This window comes from Trachypithecus francoisi, unplaced genomic scaffold (assembly GCF_009764315.1).
Source record: "Trachypithecus francoisi isolate TF-2019V2 unplaced genomic scaffold, Tfra_2.0 Lachesis_group4, whole genome shotgun sequence".
Taxonomy (NCBI): Eukaryota; Metazoa; Chordata; class Mammalia; order Primates; family Cercopithecidae; genus Trachypithecus; species Trachypithecus francoisi.
Window position 1 is genome coordinate 144,922,999 of NW_022681469.1, and position 20,167 is coordinate 144,943,165.

At 49.2% G+C, this 20,167-nt stretch overlaps 1 protein-coding gene across 8 annotated transcripts in view; it reads right to left on the bottom strand.

Moving 5' to 3' along the window:
• The window catches only part of GRB10 (growth factor receptor bound protein 10), a 202,023-nt gene that overhangs the window by 55,585 nt on the left and 126,271 nt on the right, over positions 1-20,167 (bottom strand). The window lies entirely within an intron of this gene.

The following is a 20,167-nucleotide window of genomic DNA, read 5'->3' on the forward strand; positions in this document are numbered from 1 at the left end:
ATACATTCACTGGCAGCCCTTGGACTCCCAGCTTGCTACTTTTTCAGTACTAAAAACCAAACCACCCAAGCAAAAATCACCAGTGACCCACAGCTGCTTTCAGCCAGCCGCGAGTATGTCTGTTGGACTGACAGGGAAGAAACATGAGCCAAAAACACTGCCGTCTGGGCACTAACTCCTTTAAAACCAAGCAAACAAAAAGGATCTACTGAGCACCAGCTCAGAAGGTCTAACACTAAGAAGAGTAAGTACCTGAAACTGACTGTGCACATCTTACCCCCATCCTCCAATCGCCCAGAGTTCTCAGACTCCAAGAGGTCTCCAGGCAGATCTGAAAGTAAACGCCACCGTTATCAGACCTCTTGGGGTCTGTCCATTTGCTCCCAGACAGGCTCAGTAAACATCGTCTAGAGTTTCTTGAAACTACAGAAACAGCCAATCAAAGTGATGGATTGCCTGGACACGGGCCCCTCACCACCCAGGGAACTGTCACTAGAGCCCCAATGGTGCAAGGCCCTAGGCAGTGAGAAGAATTGGTCCAAAGCCACGCTGCGAGGAACTGCAGAGTCCTAGCCAGTGGCCAGCCCCCAAGTCACATGCCTTCCCTCCATATTGTAAGTGATATACAGCACTTGGCATTATTTATAAAAGTGAATTTTCTCCACCCACCCACATACTTATAAATACATAAAACTTTTGCTCCAGCAATGGCACTGCTGGAAACCAACCTATCCATCTGTCTATCCATCCACATCCCCATAGGGGACCAAAGACCTATGCACGAGAATGTCCATTTCAGCTCTATTCATAATTAGAAAGAGCTGCAAACAAAAGTAAGCTTATATGCCATTAAAATGGTATATAAGCATCTCAGTAGTGTCTTTTCTCATAGCAACGATCACCCTAGAACGTGAGGTTATACAATGGAAAGCATGGGAGCCCTTGTTTCAGGGAGCTGTTCATCAAAAGAGAGTTGAGGTAAACTTATCATGGTACCTCCATACAACGCAACACCATGAAGCTGCAGGGGAAATCACAACAATGCACACCAATTTTGTGAAGCGATACACAAGACACTGTCCACAGAGTCACCTCTGGAGAATGAGACTAGAGTTGGACACTGAGAAGAAAGTGAATCTCACCGTTTACCAAATACCTTTTTGTAGTATTTCACTTTTTGTTTTTTACTATGAACGTTACTTTTATAAATAAAATAGGTTTTCCTCTTTTTGGTCTCCTGATTGGACACAGAAGTGATATGGTAGTAAGTCATGGCAAACCTACTCCTGACTCTGAATCCTGTTTGTAGTGCTAGGGCCTGCAAATTGTCACACCCTGACTGCATGAACCAGCTTCTTTGGCAAGAGATGAGTGGGGGTAGACTGGAAAGAAAGTTTTCATGTGAACATCTCTGGGGAAAATGCTAGCTTCTAATGCATTCACGTTCCTGGAGGCCTTTTTCTCCAGAAAAGGAAGTAGCTCTCGGACCACTGGTGTAAAGATTCAACAACCAATCCTCCATCTCATCTACTGAGACTTAACGAGCCCTGCTGCTGCGGGCACCATTCCCACCTGGCCAGGCCAGTGGGGCCAGGTAGGAACCCTGCTGCAGAGCCAGGCTCAAGGCGCCTCCACTCATTCCAGCCATGAAGTCGGCAAGCGCAGGCATCCATAAAAGTACCACTAACTAAAAAGAGGCAGAAAGTGTGGAGCATAAGGTAAAATGTGCCTATTAATGGAAGATAGCTCATTTAGGCATGAAGAGTACAATTCTCTCTTTGGACAGGAATCACAACAGTCTCACAAAACAACAAAACAAACTCACTTATAATCTATCAGTGTCGAAATGGAGACCTTGGTTATACAGATATGGCATCTAACCACAGCATTTTATAACATAAAAAAGCAGATGAAAATAGTTAGTGCTACAGAATTACAAGAGGGATTTCCACGAGTAACATCTTTTTTTGAAAAAAAAGTTTCTTTAGTGGTAATCAATCTTTAATGAAACATTAAATGTCAAATGTAATCTATAATTTGAAAAAATGTTTTCAGATTTGAGTGAGATCGGCTGAACCTTTTCAAGCCATCTCAGGCCCAGCTGCATGGGGAGAGTGGGGATGCACCCTCACTGTCACTCAATGAGCAGAGGCTCCCTGAGAACCTTCTCTGTGCCAGGCACCAAGGTGCTGGGATTCGGGTCTGGAATAAAACCTGACTTTATGGAACTTCATTCACATAGGGGAGACAGACAAAAAGCAAAATTCAGAGACTGTCAGGTGGTGGAAGGCAAAGGAAAAACATTCAGCAAAGGGTTGCTGGCTAAGAAGGTCCTCAAAGGCAGCAAAAGATGCCACAGGCTGACTGTGATGCTCCCTCCCAGGCGGCAGAAACTGGGGACCAGATGGGTCAGGAGGCTCCCACGACAACACAGGCAAGGAAGGTAAAGCCTAGACCCGGGTCCCACAGCAGAGACAGGGTGGCATCTTTGGTGGCATCTCAGCAGCATTTGACACAGCTTTGATTCCTAGAAACTTGCTTCTCTAAGTGTTTTTGACCCCAGCTTGTGATCTCTTCATCTCTCTGCTCCTTCATCCCTTTGCTGTCTCCTGCTCTGCCAGGCTGCTGGGTTTTTGGAGGCCCACAAGCCTCTGTCCTCAGCCTACCCCACTCTAGTGGTCCTCTCTCTGAGAGACTGCATCTGGCCCCATGCCATCAGATGCCATCTCTCTGCTCATGACCCAGATCTATAACCAGGACGAGTCACTGCTGAAAGGTGCCCTCCTTGGGTCTCTTGTTGCCATGTGAAATTTAACAAAAGAAAATGTGGTCGAAGCACACCAAGGCCTCCTTGCCTAACTAAAAGGGGTCATTGTCCGCTCAGTTGCTCTGGCCAAGGAAGAGGAGAGTATCCTTGATTCCCCCTTTTGACTCAGGTACAAATCCAGTCAGCTCTCCCTCTCTAATGTGTCCCATATCCAGTGCTTCCTGTCCTCTCCACCATGCCATCTCCATTCCCATCCTGGGACCACACAGCAGCCTGTTTCCTGCTCACCTCACCTTGCCTCACATCATCCATAGCCCAGCAGCTCTTGTACGATTTCTGGAGAGTCATTTGAATCCCACTGTCCTCCCATCACACCCAGAATTAAATCCAAGCTCTCGCCTGTGGGGTGCATGGTCCCATTCTCCATTCCCTTCCCTGTGTGTGTCGTCACTGTGCTCTGGGCGCCCTGGCCTTCTTGGTCCCTCACATTTGCTAGCTCATGTCCACCACTCCATTCGCAGCTGCCCTCTGTATCTTCTCTAAGGCATTGAGTCTGCAGTCATTGTCTTTTCCTTCCTCCGTGGTCAGTTTCATCCTCATTCCAGAATCATTCCTACTTGCATACAGACATGCCTTGACACGTCTCATCTAAGTGAAGCCCTCCTGTGGCCACATTCCTCTCTGGCTGCTGCTTCATTTTATGCTTCTTTTCTGCAGACCCCTCAGGACCAGCTGCTTGACTCCGTGTCTCTACCTTTCCTCTCCTGGTTTCACCCCCGCCCACCCTAGTTGGCACTCCGTTCCACTAGCTGCCCGAAATGGGTTTCATCAAGGGGCCTTGTGGCCTGCCTCTGGTCAAGACTAGTGGCCATAATGTGCATTTCTAGTTCCAAATCACGGTTCCGCCGATTCAGTGGCTGAGACAATTCTATGGCATAAAAATTGTTCACCTAGAGGAACAACTTCGGTTTCTATAGAAGCAACTTGCCCTTTATTAGGGGAACTCCAAATTACACCAAAGAGTGTGGATACAGAGTAAGAGAAGAATGCCTTCCAGGGACTTGGGCCACTGACCTGACGGCTAATAAAAGAGCAATGCCTTTGAGGGAGATGGCCATACAGCATCACCAGAGACACAGAGACAAGCAACATGCACCAGATATGTGTCTAGAGACCAGGTGATTCTAGAGTGGGAGCAGAGGGATTCTGAGACTTCTGCTGCTTGCTACCAAGCTATCTGATCAAATACCTGAAAATCTTTAGCATGAGACTGGTCAAAGCCGACACCACGCAGACTTCGTTGAGACTGCAGATTTTTCTACCCAAATGTTTCTTTTTACCCATCCCCTTCATTTTGTTTGTCTCATCCTTTGGCTTACTGCACACCAGGTTTAGTTTGACTCAGAATTATCAGCATGGAGATAATTCACTCTTGGTCCTCCAATGGCCCAGTCTTCTTTGGATTCTTGTCCTCAACAACACAATTCACTGCAGTCAGAATTCACATTCCTAAAGTTGTTCCTAGTTATGCTCTTGGTACCTACCAGAATCTTATTGGAATAAAATGAAGAATTTTTGTCCCCTCTCATGTAACTGGTTACAAAGGAGGTAAGCAACTGCTGAGTGCAATATACCAGGGCCCACTTCACAGTCCCCGCTGCTGGCCTCCGTGCCCGTCTTCAGCTGGCCCCAGTATGATGAGGGGCAAGGCATCCTCTTGGGCATGGGCAGCAGGCAGGTACCATCTTCCTAGGCACCATCAGCCCTAGGCCATGGGCCCCAGTGCATGCTCTGAGGGAGGACTGTGTGGTGGGGCAGCAGGAGGCAGCCACAGCAGGAGGAGTCTGTGCCATGCTGCAGCACCGCCCATGAAGCCACAGCATACATAAGGGCTTGCACAAGAGGAGTACAACTCATCTCCCACAGCCTCCAGATGCTACTGCACTAAAAGCTGTTTGTCTCAGCCAGCCCCATCCGCTGCAACTGGGACAGAAAAGAGAGCAGGGGACTCAGGAAGAGACTTCAGGTCTGACATTTTCATCTCATAGGAAACAGCACATATATGCAGGTGTGTGTACACACGGGCAGGAAGAGCCCTCCCAGCCCTCTGAGTTCTCCCACACTCCTCTCCTTGGAAATTGCCAGAGACCACTCCAGCCACTGGCCTTCCCGGGCTGGTGAAACGATGCATCAGGAAGACACTTAGGTTTTCCTTCCACACACTTCACCACTGTTCACAGGGTCCATGACTAGCCACCCCTGCCATCCCCCAGGTGGTTCCAGGAAGAACCTACCCAAGTAAATTTGGTAGATCAAAAAAGGGCCTCTAAAGTGCAGGCTGGAAGGGGCACACAACGACAAGATCTTCCTCTTGAACTGTGATTACAGACACGAATATAAATCTGGCTAGAAGTGTTACCATGCAGCTGTCACTGTGCTTGAGACCATGAAGTCTTTATTCCTTTGTGTCCTGTCTCGTCAGAAACCTTTCACAGTATACTGAGGCTCAAGGGCTGAAGGCTCAGGAATCCCCCGCCCTCAGATGACGTTTATACACAAGGAAGCGGAGCATGGAAGAGACAACCCCCTTTGCACAGTGTGTTCTGCCAACAGAATTATGAGTATCCCATGGCTTTTGGAAAGAAGGAAGGAAGCAGCATATCCCCAGCTTCTCCTGAAGTGTGGGGAATGCCTGGGGATGCCTAGGGCACCGTAGGGTCTCAGGGAGGTGGCTCTGTGTTTCCCGTGGCCAGCGGCACCAGTTCAGAGCGTGTCTTGATCCCAGGAGTTGTGAAGAACCAGAGACAGATTACTTGATGGCAATAAATGTTCTCCTGCCTTCAGGTGGCTGCTACCGAGCCTCACAGAGTCCCAGGCAAGGGCACCCCTGCAGAGCTTGCCTTGGTCTGGCCTTAAAAGACAAGGTTCTGGTCAATAGGGAGAATTACTATGGTATGACCTGGTCAGTTCTGTTTTCTATGAGGTTTCTCCTCTAGAAAGAGCTCACTGCAGCATCAGTGCATGTTAAGAGGCATATTTTTTATTCTAAGCAGGGATTTTTCATTGTTTAGCATTTTATTTTGAAATAATTTGTTTAGCATTTTTACAAAAAATGTGCAAAAAGTAATACAAAAACTCTCTGTATATATTCTTCATCAAGGTTCTCCAAATATTAACATTTCACCCCATTCGCTTTATTAAATTCCCATTCTCTTTCCCTAGCCCCTTTCCTGCTAGATGGCTGTGTGTGTATTTCCTATAAACAAGAACACTCTCATAACTACAGTACAATGATCAAAATCAGGAAATTAACACTGATATAGTACCATTAGCTAATTTACAGACCTCATCCAAATTTAGCTAAGTGTCTGCCTCCTGTCCTTTTTAGAAAAGTGGGGGGGGGACAATGTTGTTCTTGGTTCATGATTCAGTCCAGGACCCAAGCTGTGTTTGACTGCCTTGGCTCTTTAGTTCCTCAGATTTGGCTTTTGTTTTTGGCTTTTGCTTCTGTGGGTGTCTTCTATGACCTCAAAGCCCCTGAGGTCATTCTCTAGAACGTCTCTTGGTTCTGGTTCAGCTGACGTCCCTTTGAGATTAGCTGTAGTTATGGTTTGTGGCAGGTGCCCCAAAAAAGAGATGCTGTGTCCCCCTGGGTGCTGCAGCTCAGGAGGCACATAATGCTGCCCTGACCCTTTTTTGGTGACATCATTGTGGCTCACCTAGGAAGAGTGTCTGCCAGGTGTTTCCACACATGTAAGTTATTATATTCCCCTGGCCCTTCATGCTGGCTCCTATGTCTTTATGTCAGGTCCCCTTCACTCTTTAAGCATTTCCCAGGCAGCCCTGGCTCCTTTTATTGGAGAATGGTATCTAGAAATGACCTGAGCATTAGGCTGAACATTTATATCAAGACAGAGGAAACACAGAACTGCAAGTTGTCTTACAGACCATGAAAACTACGAGAAAGCAATGAAAACTACAAGAAATCAATAAATCACATCTTACCAATTCTGCTTAGATGCACTCAGTTGTCCAACTTCATTCCATTGCCCTAGTCCAGGCAACACGTCAGCATCTCCTGCACCTGCATCCCAACCGGCCATCCCACACCTCCTCCAGACCAGTCCATCCTTCACACTGCAGCAGGCAAAGCAAAGTGCAAAGCTGCTTTTCCCTCTCTGCCACAGACCTCCTTTGCCCTGGATACCAATCTGTTCCTGAGACACCTAAGGCCCCGCCTTCCTAGGTGCTGCCTCCTCTATGCTATCTCGGCCATCACCCAGGGTGCCTGTGCCTTCCTCAACTGTCCTCATTCCCTCTTTCTGCAACACTGTCTGCCTTCCATGACAGTTAAAGTTTCCTCATCCTTCAGCCCCACTGATAGCTCTCCCCACATGACGGAATGTCCTGGTAGCATGTTGGAAACCGTCTGTGGTAATGTGCCTCTATGAGGTGATCAGCATTGGTCTCTCCCACTGGGTTATGGGCTCCCAGACGGCAAAGCTGTGTCTGCCCTGCCAGCCTCAGACCCCAGCACCCAGGCAGTACCTGCATGTAGAAACTGCCTAAAATCTGTCAGTGAATGAGCACAAGAGAGGAACAGAGGACAGTAAGGGTGTTATTTCCTGGCTGTGTCCTGGTAGGGGAAGTTGGATCCCTGAGGAGACAGGCGCAGGCTGAGTGTAGAGTGTGAGATGTGCAAGCATGTGAGGGGTTTAGACAAGCAGACCCAAGGTCCTTGCTTGCTATCGGTCACTCTGATCCTCCATCCCCGTGCCAGGGAGGCAGTGGGAGTGAGCTGTGCTGCACAGCTGAGAAAGACAGGATGTGGAACTACGGGAACAACACATGCTGGAGATCTCCAAGCTCATAAGGTCAGAGACTCGATGTGGTGACTATGTGGTAACCTATGCAAATGCCACTAGACTCTCTTCTTCCTCCATCCCTGTCACTGCAGGGCCATACAGGCCTGACTTGTCATACAATCACTATGCACCCAGAAATAGCCATGGAAAAGCTAGAGGGCTTGCTAAGGTGTCTGCGGTATTCTGAAGACACAAATCCTGGAGTCCCTGCAAACAGCTGCTGACCACCTGGGACACAGAGTTCCACCCCTGCTAGGGGAGGGCAAGCTTCCAAAGCCACCGTGTGCTACCACGCTGCGCCTCTGGGCCACTCTCTCGTTAGGGAGAATGTAGAAGTGGAGAAAGGCTCCAGGAATGGGGTCAGGGCTCGGAAGTCTTGAAACTCACTCTATCCTGGATGTGGTAATCAACATAAGTAGGTCTTTGCAGATAGATATCCTGAGCTATAAAACATCCACATATAAAACAGACACATATCCTGAGCTATAAAACATCCACAATCTTTTACTAGGGATCTGACTTCTAGGGTCTACCCAGGGGAAAGCATTCAAAATGTGGCAACAGCTGCATTGCAGGCATCCAGTGAAGCATCATTTATAGCGCAGACACTGGACGACAATGCAAATATCTGGCCACTGCCAAGTAGGTAAATATGGCACAAACTGGTAAAATATACCTATCAATATAGGTATTAGCTATTATGAGTGTTTTTTAGGAAGACCACATTAAGAAACACAGAAAATACTTACGAGATGTAAATAACTGGAAACATATCTAAAATTATATCCACCTTTACTAAAACCTGATAAAATACCGAGGGCGAGGAACTGGAACAAACTCTGGGCAGATGGAAAGAGCTGACTTTGTTTTTAATACTGTTAACAATACTGTTTTTGTGCCAGTTTAATGATCAGAGTCAAAAGGGCAGTCACACTTATGCTCTAAGGTTAAATGAAGAAGAAAGCAACGTTGCTTCCCACTTCCTCGAGTGTCTGTGATGTTCCCGCTGCTCCTGGCACGGCAGCACAGCCTCTCATTCCCTTCCAGGATTCCGCAGAGAGACCAGGGACTGTGTGAGCAGAAACACTACCCGTGAACAAAAAGAGAGGAATGTGTGCCGGTACATGGTGTTCCCATTTAAATCTTTTCGGGGATTTCCTCATATAAATAAATCTGAAGATGCCAGGGTTCTATAAATAGGGCTAGAAACTACTGCCCTGATTCAAGAGAATCTCTTGTAAGATGACAGCAGAGAAGCTATTTTAGGGCAAAGTAAAAGATAAACCATGTTAGTCATTAGCATTTGGTTCTCTCAGGGACTAAAAAATAAAAATCACCAGCAGAGGGTATGTACTTGTAAACCTTCCCACACAGGGACTATGTCTGCGCTCTCTTTCCTAGAAATGTCCAGACTTGGCACCAACAGTGGAGGGAGGATGTTTACCAAATTCTCTTGTGAATTTTTTGGATTTTCAAAACACTCTCACTTGGTTTCCTCCACTAATTCTTTTTTTTTTCTTTTTTACATTTCTATTACTCAAACTACTTTTCCTTCAGCCAGCTAAAGAGACTGAGGAGAGAGCCTAAGGAAAGAAAAACAGAAAAGACACGGAGGACAAGAGATGGCCATTGTCCAGGCAGTGGCCCAGATGGCCCATCTCATCTTGGGTCTCAGTCAAGACCCAGAGGCCTAACATTTCTCCACTGTGTAAACTCTAGAACACTTTATCCTGAACTGGGTAGACCTGCCACATGCGCCTATTGCAGGAGAAAACAAAAGTCCCTCCGTGGCCGGTCACAGGTATAAATAAAGCGCCAATGTCCATGTTCAGTGAGTGTAACAGCCTTCTCCAGTGGGTGAACTGTGGATTCCTACTCAAAACCAAACACAAACCAGCAGGCTGTTCGCTCGCAGGCAAGTATGGCAGAAGCTGTCAGGTAGGTAAATTGGGGAGAGTGCATTGTCTAGTGGTTCCCCTTTTCCTGATGACATTTCGAGTCAAAGCAGCAGCAAGAATTAGCAAATCAGTTTGCCAAGGAAAGTTATTTCCTGTTGCTAGCAAAAATAGGCGGTCTCTGTGAAAGCACTGATGGCCACCAATAACCGATGACTGCACACTGCCCTTGCCTTTGAGTCCACAGGAGCCTCAAGCAGATGGCCACATGTGGGCAAGGCACAGACTTAGATTTTTGGCAGAACTATGGTGATTCTTCCTGTGAACGACATAGATAATTTAAGTGTTCACATTTCCAATGCTCTTGACAGCTACAGATATCAAGAGGTATTCAACGCTACAATAAAAGATCTGTTTTAGGCCCCTCAAATTTAGAGGTTTATATTTTAAAAGATATTTGTAGTCCAGAGAAACACTAGTAGTTGGGATTTCACATGAGATTCCTGCACTGATTTCCTGTCTCATATTTAGCCAAACAACTGGTCTGCTCCAGGTCACGACTGCCTCACTGCAATTACATCACTTGCTCAGATGCAAACACGGGAACATGCAGGTACCGTCATGTCGGGGCTTCGGGATTATTCTCAGGCTGCAAGGGCTGTGGTCCCTAGAGAGCGGTGAGAAACCTCAGCTTTAGCAAAGCTGCCAGAGAAGTTGAAAAAGTGAGGACGACATTCACCATTTTAAAAAATAATCATGGGCAACTTAGCACCCTTTCCCAAAGTGGGTTCTGTGTAAAGCTTACAGGTGCTGACTCTAAAACACTTCTGTGATCACAAATGTTTCAGATGCTCTAGCTTAGCTTGAGTGAATAGGTAAGTTTTCTTTTTCTGTAAGATTTTTCAGAGCCTCTAAAACCAAAAAGGAAATGTAGAATTGCCAAGAAAACAATAGAGGATGCCAATTTTCCCAAACTCACTGAATCTGCATGGCTTTTTCCCCCCTCGGGACAACTCACGTAACTCGAATTCTAGAAAACGAGAGGTAAAAAACGTGGAGAGATCTCAGTCACCTCAGCAACGTCAGAGAAGACTGAAACCAAGAAAGCCAGACCCTGTTCAAACCACGGAGAGCTGAGAGAGCCTAGCCAAGCCCCCTTTGGAAAACAACACGTCCGGGCCTCCCTGCTGTTAAAGCCTTGGCTCAAACGCAATACCCACAGCCACTGAGGCCCCCCGAACCTGCCAAGGCTGGACGCGGGGCTACTCCCAGGTTGCTCTGGGTCCTGCATCTATCTCCCATGCTGAGCTAAGCAGCTGTGCAATAATGTGTGTGTGCCCACATCTCTGTCTCCGGCTAGCCCGAGTCTTCGAAGGCAGACAGCACAGCACGCTCATCTCTGTCTAGAGGCTGTCCAGGGCAGCACCTCACCTAGAGGAGTGCATCACAGGACCATGAGGTTAGAACATCCACCCTTCAGTGGTGTCCACGCTGGAGGACATAAACGATGGTGAGCAATGCAATGGGATCTGCTACGTGTGTGGGTTTTGCTTGCACGGTTTCGGGGGTTCACACATCCCCTCATAAGTAATTAAATGACATATGAGTGTTCACTTAGGCACAATGAAATGCATTTCTGTCATTTGGGGCACTGCTGTGGCACACTGAGAAAACAACTTGAAGCTCGGGTCCTGAGTCTAAACCCACTTTTTGTGATGTATTTGTCAATGACCTTGGAAGATGACTTCATCCTTCCTGGGTCTCAGGTTCCTTAGGAGCACGTGTCTCGTGGTCACTCCTGCTCTAATCGAGGTCGTGAGGATGAAGGCAGTGATCACATGGCAAGGGGGTGGGCCACAGTAGTGGTGCCGTGTTCATGCAGTAAAGGGGTGTGGGGGGGCGCGGTAGTGGTGCTGCGTTCATGCAGTAAAGGGGCATGGGAGGCACAGCTGCGGTGCCATGTTTACGTGGGAAGTGGGGGGTGCAGCCATCGTGCCGCGTCCACAGAGGAAGTGGTGGGGGGGTGCAACCACGGTGCCGCATTCAAATGGGAAGTGGGGGTGCAGCCATCGTGCCACATCCACAGAAGGGGTGGGCGCAGCCGTGGTGCTGCATTCATGCAGGAAGGGAGGTAGGGCACAGTCATCAAGCCATGTTCATGCAGGAAGTGGGGTGGACATCCTGCCACGTTCACACGGCAAGAGGGGAAGTAGCCACGGTGCAGATTTGACCGTCCAGAGCTCCAACACACAGAGATGTCAGCAGGGCCCGCCTCCTCAGACAGAGCAGGAAATGGAAGTTTCCAGAGATGCTGCCACGCATCAGTGCTGGAGGTGGGTTCTGCCCCAGAACCTTCCGAACACCATGGGCGGGAGCTCCCCTTCCACACCACGGCCTCTCAGTGCAGAGGGAAAATGGTTACAGGCCGGAGGCTTCCGTTGGGAGATAGGAGCCACGCGGTAGCAGAAGGAAAGGAGTTAGAGATGCAGGTGTGAGAGGGACTGAGGACAGAAGATTTTAACTTGAAAATGGCGGGATGAGTTGAAGTGCACCTCATGCTGACTCTTGTGTGGGTGAAGCCACGAGGGACCATCCTGTGATGGCAGCATCTTATCCATCCTGCCAGGGCCAAGGCCCCGGGGGCTGCAGACCCAACTCACTGCAGCCAGCACCCCTCAGGGTCCCCAGCACTCAGGGTAAACTGCAGTTAGGCTCAGGCCCCAATGTCTTCTGATCTCCAAAGCCACCAGAAAAGGTGACATGGGCAGACTGTGGAGGGGCTAAGAGTAACAGGGCCTGCCAGAGGGTGGAAGGGGCTAAAGGATGGAGGAAGTCCATCCTCAGCAAAACCCACGAGCAAACTGCTTGGGATAGGCCCAGCTGCAGACGCACATTTGCAGGAGGCAGCATTCTCTCCATGCAACACATTCTGTGAGACCACCTGCACTTGGAGGCCAGGGCTAGTTTTGCTCATCAAAGATGGTCTAACACATTGCATGCAGTTAAAGCCTCAGGAAACCTAATTTTGATCATCAGTAAATAATTGTAAGCACAAACCCCTATCCAAAGTGATTACTGTGGTTCCAGAAAATTGGTTTTTAAAATTAAGCAGAGGGAGAAGAACTGATTGGAATTAAGACAAGATTTATGTGCTATTACTAACGGGGTTAAACTATGTGACTAATTGTGTTTGAAGAACAAATGGAAAAATGTGCTCCAACAACTCATTATGTAGCTGCACGAGAATCTTTATTGGCTGAAAGAAAGTGTGGCCTGTCAAAGCCACCCCAAAGTGTGCACAGAGCTTGTCTTAAGTTCATAAACAAACAAGTTCCTAATAGCATTACTGTACTTCTTCTTCACCGGCACTCCTCTCTACGGTGCCCCTGGGGACTCCCCGCCCTCTTGTCTCAGCACCTCTGCACATTCACTGCAGGAGTCAGTTCTCTGCCTGCTCCTGGTTTCTGCTTCTTCAGAATCTGTTCTTGGTATCATGAACCACAACCTACTCACTGGAACCTGTGGGGTCAGTGCACCCCACACGTTGCCTCGGTTGCCCTTGCCACCACTTTACATTTCTGCATACCTGGCTTACCCACCCGTATGAGGAACAGCTGCTTCTGGGTGACAAGCCCAACTCTGGTCTCACCAGCTGCAGTTGTGGAGAGAGGACAAGTGCTGTGACACAGGACAAGGCTGTGGTGGCTGCTATCTCCTGCCCTAGACATCCTGTTCTGCAAAAGCAACTCTCCTTACAATAGAGACCAGACAGGTTTGGCTTTGTTTCTTGCAGTTAAAGGCATCCTGAAGAGCAGGTGAAGCACAGTGTCCCACGCTTGCCAGGAGAGGGACACCCCACATCTCAGCAGCTGGTGTTACTACTGTCATTACCTGCGATGCTGTGCAGCTGGAGTCTGGCCCCATGCCCAGGTCCTTTGTCCTTCTCAAAGACCAAGACCCTAGCAGTCCCAGGCTGGTGCATGGCAGGAGGGGCAGTTTCCTGGCAGTGGAGGTGCTGTCTTTAAAAGCCCCTGGGCCTCCTTCTCAGAGAGGTCTTCCTCTCCGATGGTCGTTACCCAGGATGTGCGAGGCACAATCAGGAAACTGAGGCTCCCTGATAAGTGGAATAAAAGCCTCCCAAAACCTCCAAGGAATGCAGGGCTATTCAGAATTGGGCGTTAAGCTCCTCCACTGCTTGCACAACTGCATCTCCTTTCAGCAGCAAATGCCAGTGTGTGCTGCATTTGGGAGGTGATGCTTCAGCCCCAGGCAGGAGGCTGCACAGACTCAGAGTGTCTTCTCCAAACTCAGCAGGGTGCTGACCTCGGAGGTCTGTGAGGGGCAGGAAGAAGACTAAGGCTTTGGGCTCGTCTAGCTTGAGTACATTTCCTGCCTGTACCTCTAGTTGGCTGTGTGACTCCAGCCAAAGTATTTCACCTTGTGGAGCTACAGGACCTTGGTTTCACCATATGAAAACAGTCTCTCCCTTGTAGCAAGTGGAAGTGCTGTGAAAATCAAATGTGTAGTACCCACCAACCAATAGATGCTAAAAAACAGGAAAATTAAGATCTACCTGATAGAATCTCTTAAAACCCAAACATGAGTCTTGGTCTAACATCATCTGATTCAACTGAAGCCTCTTCCTTGTCCATCTGGAATGCAGAGAAGCTATTCCTTATGCTTTCTGGTGATGCTCTTACAGACACCTGAGCTAGACTCTCAAGGGAATCTACTTCAACCTTTACCAATTTTGCAAATTCTCTCCCATAACATATATTCATTTGTTGATTCATTATATTTTCAGTTAGCCCTTGACTTAAAACATTTCTTTCAAAGACCTACTGGCTGTCCCTGCTCCACGGGTGAGGATGACAGGGAAGAGGGCCCAGGGTACGTCCTCAGGGCTGACGTGGAGATACAGCCAGCACAGCCTGGGAAGGGCGAGGCCACCCCTGCTGCAGAGTGAGATGCTGCTGGGACATTCCAGTGACAGGAAGTGGGACCCCAAGCAGCCCCCTCCCTGGGGGAAAGTGAAGGGACCTTCCCCCACAAGGAGTAAGTTGCACCTCCCTGTACCTCTCTGCCGCCTGTTCCAGCCTCTGGACCCAGAGCATAGGAGGCGTCCCTCCCACATATGTGCTGTAGGAAATAACCACAAGTGCCCCAAATGATCCTTAACCACTTCCCATTTTCTCCTTTGCCTCCTGCCACAGCCTCTCACCATCGGGTCCCTCCGCTTGGGATGAGGACCATGTGACTAGGGTCCTTCTCAGAGGGACAATGGCATCCAAGACAGAACACAACAAAGCCACTAGCTTCTAGAAAACCTATTTCTGTCAGAGCAGAATGGTCAAGCCAGCCACTCAGGAAAGGTCACACTGTACTTCTGACTGGAGCCACGTGTCTAACTGACTGAGCCCTTCTCTCAGAAGCAGCAGTGGCTGCAGCTGCCATCCTCTTGGTGATACTTTTGTAGCTGCATGTGCAGACGTCATTTTGAAAGCCTATTTAACGTAATCCTTTTTAGATTCAGGCCATCATCCCAGCTTGCTGAGCCCTTAGTGGATGCTGGATCCAGTGCCCATCAGGGAGTGTCTCTGGCGTGCCAGGCACAGGGAGACAATGCAGACACCACAGGAGTCACCTCACAGGACCCCACAGCCCAACCCAGCAGGTCAGGACCTGCCCGCCAGGGTGTATGCTTCAGCCCACACCGTGCTTACAGAACACTGAAATGTGCAAGATGTGGAGAGTTCAGGTTTTCAGTGGCAATTCTGATTTCTCTCAAAGCATCCAATTTTCTGGGGACACTGGTCCTGTGCTCCTGCTGGTCATGCTCGGCTGGTGGGCGATGGCTGTGGACACAGGGCCCCTCCTCCCCAGCGTGGGCACTTGACGCTCAGTCTTGCCTTGAGGAGCTACTTCTGCCCTGACTTCTGACGTTGCTGAGCTGAGTCCCTCCGCACACAGCAAACAGCCAGGATCAGAATGCAGGAACCGAGAAGGCCTTTAGGACAAGCCCCCTACAGGGTGTTGCACCCACCAGCCTCAACAGTCAAATGTACCTACACACATGGCTCCCCTCAGCCTCTCAGAGCCTTCCGAACTTCACCCAGCACTCGCCAGAGGAAAATGGCACCCCACTCACCTTTCTCTCCTCTCCCATGACCTTAAAGAGGTGCAGCAGAGGGAGACAGTCACCAGGCTGTGGCGGGGGGCCAGCCCGCCTGTCAGGGTCCTCTACAGTGTGTGTTGGGGGGGCAGGGGGGACAGCTCTGGTATTTACCCAGGATTGTCTGGCACCTGGCCCAAGACCCAGGTCTCGGATCACGTCCTCCTGTGGTGCCCCTCCCTCCCAACACCCGAGGCCAGCTCCAGGCACACTGCATGGCGCTTCCTCAACGCAGAAGGCCCCAGTGGGTCTGACGCAAAGGAGGACCACCGCGGCCTGTGTCTGCCAGGGCACCAAGAGCAAAGGGAGCCTCACCATAGAGGCCCAGTGGCACCAACTAGACCATGGGCCCAGCCTCTTCGACAGGGGCACGGTGCTTGGCCTCAGGGCTCACAAGTCTTTGCTGTATCAATCACCCTTACCCACAACAGCCTGTCTTTTCAAATGAGTCATAAAGCAGTTAAAAATGCCCTGTTGATTCTTACCACAAATATCCAGTTTCCTGAACACTGACTAATTTAATTTCACCACCTTCTGGAGGAAAGAAATTAAACACTCAGAAAGGAATTCTTATGTATTTGCTGTTTTGGTAAGTCAATGAGGAGATATTATTAAACTGAAATAAATCAAATCACTGAATAAAATTAAATCCCATTTAGTAAGTGATGGAATGATCACCCCAGAATCCATACCTTCTGACGAAAGTCACTCACTGGTGACAAGGAGGACTGCTGTCACCTCTAACAGACACTATGTAAAATCATACAGTACGGTTCCTCTACGCACTCTCCTGGAGCAAAAGAGGATGTCTACTCTTCCATGAGGGAACAGGTCTGTGTGCTCTCTCGCTTTAATGGTGAAGCCAGAGAGTACAACCTCAGGTAAACGCAAGACCAACAGACTCTGGCTTAAATATTACCAAACAAGCCAAAACACTGCTTTTTTAAAATTCATCATCAACAACAAAATAAAACAGGAAGCCCAAGAAGTCTAGACAGACAACTCCAAAACATCTCACACTATTTATGACCACCCAAACACGAGTGAAGGCCCATGAGCCAGTGGCAGAGGTGGGTGGAGGTGTCTGGGTTTACCAGCTCCAGATTTCCATGCTTCCATCAAGGGTCTGACCTACCCAGGTGTGGAACCCATAGCACGTTGGGCAAACTGCTCTTGGGGCTCCCCCGGCCCAATGCTGAGCAGCTGCAGGGTGGGTGCCAACCCAGGTGGGGGTATTAACAAGCCTGGGCAGGAACAGGGAGGTGAGACCGACCCTGCACTGCTCCTGTAGAAGCACCTGGGCAGGACCCCAGACCCAGAAGAGGAAGCAGAGCCTGGGCAGGGTGAGGAGGTTGAATCCAGGGCAGGTGAAGGACAGCAAGGCAGGAAGGAACAAATGGGTTGTTGGATGGCGATGTCCCAGCACGTGGATCTCCGATCAGAAGTAGCCCCCTTTGCGCTGGTGTAAGTCTCCCCCAGCTGGAGGATCACAGGTTTGCAACTCAGCTATTCCCGCCAACCCAGATGACTCAGGCAAGCCCCATGGGTACCTTTAGCAAACTCGGCACAGCACTCAGGAAGAACCTGGCCAATGCAGGGTCACAAAGCCAGGGTGCAGTCATCGTGGAAGAACTTGGTAAGCCTGCCTGGGGCTGCTGCATGCTCTGGGATCCCCAGGGAGAAGACGCAAGGCAGCTGGGGAAGACCTCCTTGTCCTTCTAGATAGAGTAATGGCTGCTTTCTTTTTGGCACATGCCTGTCAAGTCCTAGACCACCAACTACTCCATCCTGCTTCCTCTCAGATAGCTCTTACTCTGTCACCATCATGCTAAGCTCACGAGAGCAGGGCCCACTTTGCGGCCAACCTCTTAGTCTCAGGGTCTGGCAAAAGCCCCGGCCGTTGTAGGGGCTCAAGTTGAGTGAAGGGAGAGAGCTCAGAGGGAGGTGGCATTGGAGGAATCTCGTGCTGCTGAATAGGACGCTGAGGGCTCTTCTCTACCCATGACTGCTCCCATGCAGAATTTTCCCTCCTCTCCTTCCTTTCATTAAGTCCTGTGGCCTGCAGCCTTTGCAGGGCACTGAGCTGGTGTCTTACATGTCTAGAAAGGAGTCACACCAGAGCTGCAGGTGGAATTCAGACCCGTGAGGGCCCATAAATGCTGCAGTGAGACCACTGCCACTCTCCCGCCCTGTCCCAGCATGCGGGCCAGGGGGCTCAGCATAATGTGAGGAGCGCCAGGTCCACGTCATGGCAGTTGCTTGCTCTCAGATCTGGGGTCTCTGGACACCAGCATCTGATCTCTCTTATCGCATTACAGAGCTACCAAGGAGTCACTTAAAAAGGAGAGAGGCAGGGCCGGGCGCGATGGCTCACGCCTGTAATCCCAGCACTTTGGGAGGGTCGAGGTGGGCAGATCATGAGGTCAGGAGATCGAGACCATCCTGGCTAACACAGTGAAACCCCATCTCTACTAAAAATACAAAAAATTAGCCGAGTGTGGTGGCGGGCGCCTGTAGTCCCAGCTACTCAGGAGGTTGAGACAGGAGAATGGCGTGAACCCGGGAGGCGGAGCTTGCAGTGGGCCGAGATTGCACCACTGTATTCCAGCCTGGGCGACAGAGCGAGACTCCGTCTCAAAAAAAATAAATAAATAAATGAGAGAGGCAGAAGAAAGGTACTAATGCCTGTGTGGGAATTTCAGAAGGCTTTGGCTACAAAGCTTGGGCAAGAATGATTTTTCCTTTCTCATGGAAGTTTAAATATCTCTACTTTTTCCTCCCCTGTTCCCTTCCTCATGAATCTGCTATTTAATAGTGAACAAAATGACATGAATGAGGACGTTTCCAATCACCTCATTATCCCATTACCTTCCATAGATTTCATTATGCTTTCTTCTTTTCCTGTGTTAATTGAGTTCTTATCTGTGAGTGAAGCTACTTTATGTATCGGGTCCACTTTGTCAATTTTTCTACTACTTCAGAATCCTTGACCAGACCTTGGTCTCAGCATTACTTCCTCTGACTTGAATGAAGGGAATAAGAACATTAGATTTTTCTTTTCCTCAAGCAAGGGGCAAGGAATGGAGCCAGAGGTCTCTGCCCAGCACCAACCCCCATCGTGATCCTAGATCCAAAGCCCTGGGAAGTGGCTGGAGGTTGTCTAGCACTTGCTACCCACTGCGTCGGGAAAACACACTTTTCACGAGATCAGAAGTCAACACCAAGTACAGATAAAGAAACGTCCTTTCAAGCAAGTCGGAAAAAAAAAAAAAAAAAAGAACAAAGAACAAGGACTTTCTACAAGTAGTTCTGAGTGAGACACATCCTTCCTGCTCTTATTTCTGTGGCCTTGAGGACATTAGTGACACAGATACCAATGCCACGTTCTCATGGGGAACTAGCTCTGATCCCAAGAAAAACACCAGCAGGCAAAATTCCCTGGTTTCCTTGTTCTGCTTACAAATTTGGACAATCCCTGGGGGTGGAGGCCAGCTTTCCTGCCAAAGGCTGAGAGAGCCAGATAATATTTTCATGGTCTTATTTTAGAATGGGTAGCTCTGTAAACAACCTCAGTGACAAAACCCACAGACAGCTTGTCTGGATCCTTTTTTGAAGCAGAAGGTCATCGGCGAGGTAGACATCCCAGATGCACTTTAGACATGTGACAAAGTGCACAAGCCCAGCCAGTGCTGGCTCCCAGATGAGGGACACTTACCTCACCTTCTAAGTTTTGATAGTGCCATAATGCAGCCTGCTCCGGGGGCCTGAGGTCAGAACGGGACCCGTACTTGGGAGCCAGCAGGTAATGGAAGAAAGGTCTATCTCTCAAGAGGGCAGACCTTGCATGGCACGTGACAGGCAGATTCGCAGAGAAAGGGATGACTGGTCTGTCCCACTTGAGAACAGCAAAGGAAGGGAAGTGAGAGCAAGTAGGGAGAAGAGATGATTCAAGTAGAAGGGCAAAATAACTTCTAAACAACATGCATGTAGCAGAAAGAAGTCAAGGTCCCGGAAGCCGATCAGCATAGTGGCTGCAATCACAGGCTCCGATCCTGAGGCCGGGTCACACTCAGCCGCACCATCAGGTCCCAGCCACACTCAGCTCAGCTGCTTATAGGGGCCTCCCTTCCCTCAACTGTGGAACAGAGGGAATATGCGTACTTAATTCATATGGGATGGCATGAGGAGGAAATGAACATACAAATAAACAAAAAGTAAACATATCCACCACTTACAACAAGGCCTGGCACACAGAAATCCCTCACTCCATAAACATCAGATGCTGCGGTTCTAATGATGACCTCCACCCCTAGGGATGTTCCTCCAGAGGCTGCAGCCCATCCCGGCTCACAGCCCTGCCAACTGGTGGGGAGGAACTTTCAATCCTTTTCTCTGGCGGTTTCTCTGCTAAGCTGACTTGCTGGCTGTTTGACCTCGGACACATAACTGAAACTCTCTGTGCCTCAGT